The sequence below is a fragment of the Poecilia formosa genome, unplaced genomic scaffold (assembly GCF_000485575.1).
Source record: "Poecilia formosa unplaced genomic scaffold, Poecilia_formosa-5.1.2 Scaffold678, whole genome shotgun sequence".
In the NCBI taxonomy this organism is placed as follows: Eukaryota; Metazoa; Chordata; class Actinopteri; order Cyprinodontiformes; family Poeciliidae; genus Poecilia; species Poecilia formosa.
In genome coordinates, this window is record NW_006800617.1 from 34,902 (window position 1) to 44,939 (window position 10,038).

The window sequence follows — 10,038 nt, forward strand, 5'->3', positions numbered from 1 at the left end:
CATTAGGCAGTTCCAACACTACGCAGGCCCACAGCAGCTTGGAGTCTATCAGTGACACCTCAGGACCTGCCAGTTCGGTAGTTATGATTTACTATACATATTTTAGTAAAACGAACTTAAAACAATAAGTGAGCATCACTGGAAAATTTAAATTATTTTGAAGGGATTATGAAAAATTTACGACCTATTACTACCTTTAGTTACTTCTTACTACCTTTTACTGGCCTTAATTTGAGCTCATTTAATTTATTACCTTCTACCGCGTGGAAACCCTGTCAAATGATTTTAACCATAAAAATTATTTTCTTTTGTAAATAAATATTATGTTGCCAGTAAGAATTTGTCTATTTCAGATCAACCTATGTAAATGGTCTCCATTAGGATAAACTATTTTCAGTCATATTTGATCACCACAAAATGCTAAGTAATTTTAAATTATATGATGTGCCTTTAGTGGTGCATGTCTGATGCAAAAGCTAGTTGACACCTTTCTCATATCAAAACTCTGAAGACCAAAGACCGTTGTTAGCAGGTTTATTGGCAATCAAAAGGGTGAAACCGAAAACAAAAGATACAGTAAATATATGAGTATGTGCAGAATAAATGACACTTTTACACTTAGTTTCTGTCAAAAATCTACGTGTGTAGATCTAGGCTACCAACACCATATTAAGTAATTTCCCAACTTACCATTAAATTACACAAGAAAACTTATTTGCAATCAAATAGTACATTAGGAAGCTACATCTAGCACAGAAACAATCCTACATAATTATTTTCACAATACATACCGGCAATGTGACCATAAACGAAAGATGTCTGTAGATTAGCACTCGAACCAGACATCACAAAGTGAATGAGGACGCCATACTGTCTCCTTGACTGCGTCTGCTGTTCAATAAAGTTTATTTCAAAAAAACAAAAGATTGCTAGGTTGCAATTCCTGAAAAGAACACTTGAGGGCAGGCTTTCCTCCCTTTTTGACCTACATAAATTAACTTAATTACTAAAAATATAATACATCCCTCATTTTTCGCAGGGGTTGAGTTCTGAAAATAACCCGCGATAAGTGAAATCCACGAAGTAGTTACCTTTAGTTTTTACAATTATTATACAGCATAATTAAATACTCTGCATTGAAACCAAAGAACAAAACTTGTTTTCAGGTCAGCGGATGTGCGTTTTTATCAATCAGGCCTTAATGTGATCAGGAGTCATGTCATTAAAGTGTCTCCTCCAAGCTGCTTTACGAGATTAACAGCTGTATCTACGGCAGAGCGATGGATCTCGTCAAGCGAGCCTCCGGTCGGGTATTGCGCGGCCTATGGCCACAGTTTTTTCCAGCAGGCATTCAAAGTTTTCAGCTTTCATCTCCTGAATGGTCAATCTGTATTTCTTATATTTAAATACCGTAACATTATTGGCACTCAGGTAGAGAAGAAGCTCAGAGACTGTTTAGCCAATCAGGACGCATAAGACAATGCACTGTGAAAAAAACTGCACAAAAAAATCCGCGAAGCAGCGAGGCCATGAAAAGTGAACCGCGTTATAGCGAGGGATCACTGTATATACAACTTCGCAACAGAACACTCCCGGTCTGGCATGAATAAAGTATTTTATCTGTGAAAAACAGACAATCTGCCAAGTGCAAAAGTATGTGAACTCTTTCAGTTGGTAGCTTGTAGCACCTCCTTTTGCAGCCATTACTTCAACCAAACATTTTCACTTAATATAGATGAGTGTTACATCTGCTTTTTTGGGATTTTTGTCCTCTCCTCCTTGCAGAACTCTGTTAGTTGAGACAGATTGGAGGGACATAAGGCATGTACTGCCCGTTTCAGATCTTGCCACAGCATTTCTATGGGATTGAGATCCAGACGTTGACTGGGCCAATCCAGAGTGTGTCATGTTGGTATTAAGCTTTCTAACCCACATGCAAGAACACAATCAGGAGAGGCAGATAAATGAACAATGATAAGTTTATTGGATCCAGAGGAAAGCGAAAAGGGGGAGAATACTTGAGCGGTTGACCAGGTCGTCTTACTGTCAATGAGAGACAAAGGATTAGCGAGGAAAGGTGAGTAATTTCCAGGAGTGAGACAAACTAGTTCATACTTGGTTTGGAGGCGAGTAATTGTGAGCAGAGTGCTGGATAATGGAGCTTCGTTGGAGGGCGGACAGGTTTGTTTGTGGCGGAACGAGCGGAGTTCGACTTGGTCCAGTTGTTTTCTTTCTCCAAATGGGTTCGGGCTCGGACCGACAGATCCTCTAGCGTCCCGAAGGGGAATCCACTGGAGACGGACTGATGACGGGGGAAGGTGAGCACACAAGGAGTGGCGTCTGACTGGTAACACCAGCAGTATCGAGGGAGGACACACGAGGAAGGTAACTCACAACAACGAGGATCATAGGCTCTCACTGAGCCCCGGGGCAGACGGCACACTCAGGGACAACAAGGAGACAACAGGATCACCTGGCGTGGAAAACAACAAGGAGTTATCACAGAGGGCCTTTCTCAGGAACGAATGTTACCAAGGTAAGCAACACTCAGGCGATGAGAAGTCGTTCAGCCGCTGCTTATATCCTCAATCCACGCCCTCCAAAGAGCTGCAGGTGTGCCTACAGGGTCGCCCCCGCAGTATCCCAGGGGCTCTGAACCTGGCGGCCTCTGGTGGATGCCATGGGGAATGACAGGTGCTCCAGGGAAATAAAACTCAAAACCAAAAACAAAGGAAAAAACTAACAAAACAAAACATAAAAACACAGACCCTGACAGAGTGTGAATCTTCTTTCTGTTAAGCCATTCCTTAGTACTGTTGAGAAAATAAATTTAAAATAAGCTAGTTTTAAAACTTAACTTATCTTGATTCAAATGCCCTAATTGTGGTTTTGAAATGAGTAATGTATTCTGGCCTATTGACCTTTATGTTACTTGTAGTTACAGCAGATGGTTTGCTAGGATCGTTTGAACTGCCTTTTGCCTGTGTGGGAAAACAATACAGTGGAAGTTGTAGCTTTTCACACTCATCTGTGAAAGGCCATAAACACGGCAGGGGTTTCTGGCTTCAGATAGAGGGTCAGAGATAGCTCCTGGTTGGATGAGCAAAGATAGGCCTTATTTGAATAAATTAAAGAAAAGAAGATAAAACTTTCTACACAGAAGTAACAAATCAGATTTTGCTCTTGCAACTTCTCCAAAGACGTCTTTGCTTTTTGTTTGTCGTTTCCATCTTTTGTCTTTTTCTCTCTCAGGTAAATTTTCATGTGTTTGTGCTCTGAGGTTTCTGATGTTATGTGATGTGCTTTTCTGGTGATAGTATGCATCTGTCTTGAATAAATGCTGATTATTGTGACGCTGTTATCTCTGCGTGATCTCAGTCTTTGCGCACAGCATTTTTCTGAACCCGGGCATAAGGGAGGATTTAACGAGTCAAAAGGTTTTTAAAGTTCAAGAATTTTTCCTCTCTTAACAGTACTTTTGCTGGAATGTTTTGGGTCATTGTCTTGTTGCATAATCCATTTCTGTCCCAGCTTCAACTCCCTGCCTGATGGCATTGATTCTGGTCAAGAATTTGTTGATAGTCCTGGGAATTGATGGTTCCCTGGATCATATGGAGTCGTCCAGGTCTGGAGGCAGAAAAGCAGGCACAGACTTTCACATTTCCACCACCATGCTTCACTGTAGGGAGGAGGTACTTTTTTGTAAATGCAGTGTTGACTTTTCTCCAAACATGGCACTTTTGATTGAGGCCAAATAATTCAATTTTGGACTCATCCATCCAGATAATGAACTTCCAGAAAGCCTCTGGTTTGTCCAAGTGTTCTCTGGCAAAGTTTAAATGGGCAACTTTGTTCTTTCTTGAGAGCAGAGGTTTCTTTCTAGCAGCTCTCCATGAATACTATGTCTATTGATATTTTTGCCTGATTGTAGATGCATGTACATTTATCCCAGACGCTGACAGAGAGGTCTGCAACTCTCTGAAGGTGATGCGTGGATTAGCCTTTACCTGCATTATTATTTTTCTGGTGCTTCTTTGTGGAAGTTTTGATGGCTGTCCACTTCTGGGCAGAGTTGCAGTGATGCCTAGTGCCCTCCATTTGTAAATGATTTATCTTACAGTGGATGGATGAAGCTGAAATCTTTTGGTGATGTTCTTGTAGCTTTCCCCAGACTGATGGACTGTCACCATCTTCTTCCTGATGTCCTCAGATGTCTCCTTTCCTCTGTGTTGTTGATCTGTTCTTTATGCCTTGACACAACCAACCAAACCACTTTGGTCCTCTCCCTTTAAACCAGTGTGGCCCAAAACCTTTCCCAATGATGTCTCATTTGATTTGTCTGCTTAACTGATTACTTGAGCACTCAGATGTGTTTCACCCGAGTCTTTTACCTAGTTGACTTTACCAGTGCAGCTGTGGTTCATCTACTTTTGCAGATGCTCTGATTCTATTTTTCATTTAGTTTGCTTTCAACTCACACATTTTCCTCAAAATAAGTGAATGGAATTGATGAACATAAACTTGACATTTCATATACAAAATCTGGTAAAGAAAAAATAAGAAAATCATGGTAAAAATAAAGAAAAATCTAAACTACTCAACTAGTTCACAAACTTTCAAGCAGCACTGTAGGTCTTACAAACAACTTTGAAACATCTTCTTTGGCTACCTTCTACTTTACTTGGAAACGCCTTAGTTATGAGTCCAAGAGGCCATTCATTTCTTGGTACTTGACTGTCTTTGAGTATGACGACACTTCCTAAACTCACATTCTGTGGGCTGGATTGCCACTTGCGGCGTGACTGGAGAGTAGTAAGAAACTCTTTCTTCCACTTGTCCCAGAAGATTTTCGACAGGTGCTGCACCTGACACCACTGGTGTCTGTAAATGTCTGACCAGTGGTGGAGAAAGTACTCAAAAAATTTACTTAAGTAAAAGTACAAATACACAGACAAAAATGTACTATAATAAAAGTAAAAGTACCACATTAACAGTTTTACTTGAGTAAAAAGTAAAAAAGCACTGGCTTTTAAAAATACTTAAGTATTAAAAGTAAAAGTACTTGCTGAATGCTTTACCTAATCGCTAATATAATATCATTAACTGTACCTATCGTATTTAATTTTAATACATCAGTAATGTGCCCTTTCAATGAAAAATGTCCTAGATAAAGCATGTTTTTATTGTTTACTCTCTGTAACATAGTTTAGACTTAGATATGTGATTGCATGCATCATGATTTCAGGGATGGAAACATTTTCTTCTCCTGTCCTAACATAGCATGAACTTCACTTTTTTGCCAATAGTGGCATGTATTTTGAAAGAAACTCAACTGAAAGGGGATGGAAAGAAGGTGGGTGGGGGAGGACATGCAACCAAGAAGTCACGTAGCAGTGTTGTAGTCAAAACCACCTAACCCGAGACCAAGTCAAGACCAACACCAGCACCCCACGCTACGTGACACAATAAAATTAAGTGCACCTATCAAAATTGGTTCTCAAATTGATCTGAAAGATCCACATTCCCATAAAACACCTAGATATTAAACACTTAGAGCTGAAATAAATTTAAGCAGTATCATTATCAATTCAAACTCTTCTTAATTTTGCTTTGTTTCCATCTCCAATCCACAGAGGTCTCCTACCATCTCTAAAAAGATAACGCCCTGGGCAGTTGCCCATATCAGAAACCACAACTGTCTGCACCATTAAACATAGCAATTAAGGCAATACATTAACATTAAACAACGCTCAACTATGAACACTGTCCAAGGCACAACAAGCTATAAGTAACCAAGCAGAAGGAGCAGTTCCCGTCACTGTTCCCACCCTCCTTCGCGCTGCAACGTCTGCCACCATGAAAGGTGACAAACACAATCAAAGAGGAATGAGCATGCTCTGCATTCTTTCGTTGTTTTATTTATTCGCCAATTAAATATATCTATATATTTTTTTATGAAATAAAATAATAATAGCTACTGCAGTGTACGCAGAGCATCACAAGAACAAAGAATGGCTCTCAATGAGGCTTCAGTCCTATAGGACTTAGTAAAGATCCGTTCAGAAGAATCGGATCATTCCTGAGTGTCATATCACTATATAGCAGACTTTGGTCACAGCATTGTCCCATATATGTGACACCTCAAAGATTTTGACATTATTATCAGGGTTGCTATTAACAAGAACCCAAAATACAAGTCATGTTTGTTCATTTCTACTTTATACAACATCATTCTATCCACTCACTGTTCAGCTGACTTCCTGGAGAATCTTCAGTGTAAGAAAGTGAGAAAATGTGTCCAAAACCTGTAACCTTAATTAGTGATAAATAAGACTTAAAATAAGTTTAAGAGTTTAAACTTTTAAGCCCCCGATCAATTCTTAGTGACCAAAATGTGAAAACATGGAAGGTTTTATTAAAACTAGAACCAGTCAGATTAGAAGGAATATGGCTTTGTGTTCTCAGAATAACTTGATCATCAGATGCATCATAATTAAACATATTGAGAAGTTAAAAACAACATATTGTTAATGCACTTCAACTCTGTAAGAACATCAGCCACATTTTTTTAATTAGAAATGTTTCATCATCACATTGAGCTCATATGATCCCTGCTCCAGAAAGGTGAAGGTCTCTGGACATCCTGAAGGTAAACACTGACTGACAGTCAGGAAGACGAACACTGATGAGACATCCTACAACTCAGAGGAGCACGAAGAACCACACTGATGGTCTGCAGCGGCAGTTTACCAACATCTGAAAACACATTGGAATATATTATGAATGTGCGGTGCCACCATGCTATTCTGATACTTTTAAGTTATTTGCAACACCCTGGCTAAAATTAACACATGTATATTCAGCACTATATTACAAATTTTATAGTAGTTTAATTCAAAAATCATCGTTAGCCCCCCTTACACCACCTGAGCCACATGCTTTCCTCCCGCTGCAAGGCGGAGATCAGCTCCTCCTTGCCACAAACGCAGCATTCCTCCCACTGCACTTTTTCTTGAAGTCTCAGAAAATCACAATCAGGCTATAAATCAATAGCTCAACTCTCTCTTCTTCTTTTGTCTCAGAAAAACAACTCACTTTCGGTCGCATAGTAACACGACATCTGGAGGCAGGTTGCTATACCCCCACCTTTCTAGCAGCTTAGGGCGGCACCCTGCTACAGAGCCAAGTCGGGCCGGTGGAAACACGGTCACTCCGAAATGGAGCTGAGCCGAGCCAGGCTGCTAAAGTAGAGCCGGTAGCAAAAATCTATGTGGAAACACTGTTATTGGTGCTGATGTTCTTAGCACCAATTTTATTTAGTGCTGGAGGGCTCCAGCATTAATAAATTTTCTATTCTCTTCATACAACATTGGACCGGCCCTGCATGATGAACTATATGCACTGCACTCTGCATCTCTGATGGATGCAGAAAAACAAATGTGGAGAATTAATTTATGTGGCTGTAGTAGCTCTTCCATTTCGTGTCTATTGAGGTTTTAATAAGCACCACAGAGAATGTTTTGGCTTTCCAGATTTACAGGGCAAGTTTTTATAGCAACTCTGCCTAACTGTAAGTAAACAAAGCATTTGATATGCCACAGTTTGATGCATTGTGTTGTAAAAACCAAAACAAAACAAAAAACAATCAGTGTTTTGCGTGACATATGAGGCAAGCACGAAATCTCCATGTGCTGAACCACTGGCACTCTAATGCAGCGTCCCACCGAGGAATACGTACATAAACTTTTGCGAACTGCGCTCCAGACAGAGTCATGAGCTGGGCAGCATGTGTGAGATGCCAAAGATTTATGATTCCCACTGCATAACTCACTGTACACCCAATGCTCAACTCACACCTCTGAAATTGTGACTGTATGTTATATTTGTGGTTTGATGTGGTTAATGAACTATAAAAGAGTAAAATGTTAAAAGAATATTTTAAAAGTTAGTACAGCATAAAATGAACAAAATGTTAAGATTATATTCAAAAAGTTAATAAAATGTAAAATGAATAAAATGTATTTAAAAGTTAATAAACCATAGAAAGGATGCAATGTTAACAGATGAAATTAAATGTTAAGAAAATCTTAGAGGTAATGAGTATTTAAGGGTTCAGATTATAAAACAAATACAATGATAAAATGTCAAACCAATAGAGTAAATAAGGATTATAGGCAGTACAATAAAGATATAATGATATTAATAAACTAAAATGAGTATAAAATGCAGTATAATTAAAATGTAATGAGACTAATAAAATCAAATGAGTAAATAAGCATAAAAATGCAGTAAGATTTACTTGTAATGAGATTAATAAAATAAAATCAGATCAGTCTTTGTTATAGCAAGACCTATCAACATCAAATCAGTTTCTGCATGTGTCCAGATGCACAGTCGGCACAGCCCGATGGGAAACCCCGACAGAGCCCACGAGGCTTCAGTGTGGCGTTTCAGCTTTAAATTGGTCCACCAATCGTGGAAGGCGCCCACAGTCTCACATCCCGGCACACTCAGAAAGGATTGGACTTAATTCTACAACACAAAAAACAACAAAAGCACAATTAATGGATTGCATAATGAATAACAGTAAAGGAAAAATATACTTTTTTTTACTAGATACTAGTACTGCTCTTATACTCTAGAAAGCCGGAGTTCCACGCTCGTCTTTCGATTCCGGGAAATAATCTGATAGGCAGGTGGGGTTCTATCGGTACCACTTCCCTTCTCTATGTTGGAAGTGGTGCACTGTACAGCCAAGGACTCCAGGCAGGGAACACAGCAGCATCCACAGGTGATGAGGAGAGCAAGGAAGGTTCTTTAAGATTGTGCATCATCTGATTATTAAACATAATGTTCTTTTTTTTAAAAGGCTGCTCCTTGAAGCTGAAGATCATTGCCTTAAATCTCATGCATTTTCCCCCATACTAAGCCAATAGAGCATCAATATATCATTAACATCTGTTACTTAAGTTCTCTTCTTAATAATAGTTAAATAAATGCTTAAAGTAACACATAGTGCATTTCAACCTTCAAAAAAATATTGCTTGTTTTAAGTGTTAACATATCTTTTGTATTTTAATTAAATTCAATCAAATAGTCCTCATTTAATAAGAAGTAACCCGCTACACTAAAAGCTTGTAAAATATCATCAGTAGTGTGAAAAGTTAATATGTGTTAAATTAAGATCCCTTGTAATATATTCCAGTCATGTAATAAAAGACAACCCTATTTTGTCTCAAACCAAAAACTGTAAATTTTGATTATGAGAACTTGATTTTTTTTTATTCGGTCAATCCTTTTTGACCCCCTTTAAGCAGTTCCATAATTGCTAATTTGTAAATCCCAATTTAGACCAATTTTAATTTGAATCCTCATATTTTCTTTTAATTTTAGATCCTCACAGAATGATTAGTCTGTTTTACAAGAATAAAGTTAATCCTGTCACTATATATTTAACTGATTCATTTTATTCTCATCATGGTTTTAAATCCCAAAAGTTCAACAACTTTAACCTTTGAACAATTTGTTATTTTGAAACCCTTCTATAAAATATTTATTTAACTGAATTACCCTCTTTTGTGGGGTTTATCATATTTATCAATACATTTTTGCCAGTTTTGGGGAGAAATTTGATACTAAATTTATTAAATGATATATAAATGTTCAGATTAGACCTTCCTGCATGACTTGGCAGCCTATTATTTTGAATTATAGCAAGAGAGATGCAGCAATCAAACGATACCTTCAATGTTTTAAGAAACACTATTTTGCTAGATCTATTTGACACGTTATATCATTAATTTTAATGTATTCAATTCAGAATATTCAGCATTACTTTAGAAACTCATCCGACTAGTTAGCTTATGTTTAAAACCCTCTTATGACCAACCTGTCGGCGCCGACAGGATTCCGCATGTGTAATTCCCATTACCGTAATTTATGAACAGTTCAACATATCAAAAAAATTCCAAAAGTGCAGAAAAGCTGAGACATTGCGCTTTCAGGGCATATATGATATATTACGGTAGCCACCCGGGA

General features: G+C 38.3%; 1 protein-coding gene and 1 long non-coding RNA gene across 2 annotated transcripts in view; both read left to right on the forward strand.

The window, feature by feature from the left end:
• Positions 1–10,038, forward strand: part of LOC103130804 (proenkephalin-A-like) — a 26,446-nt gene that overhangs the window by 8,827 nt on the left and 7,581 nt on the right. The window lies entirely within an intron of this gene.
• Positions 1–10,038, forward strand: part of LOC107834589 (uncharacterized) — an 18,534-nt gene that overhangs the window by 1,787 nt on the left and 6,709 nt on the right. Inside the window, exon 2 of the long non-coding RNA XR_001660388.1 lies at positions 7,181–7,186. This is a non-coding gene — a long non-coding RNA (uncharacterized LOC107834589). The remainder of the gene's footprint in view (positions 1–7,180; positions 7,187–10,038) is intronic.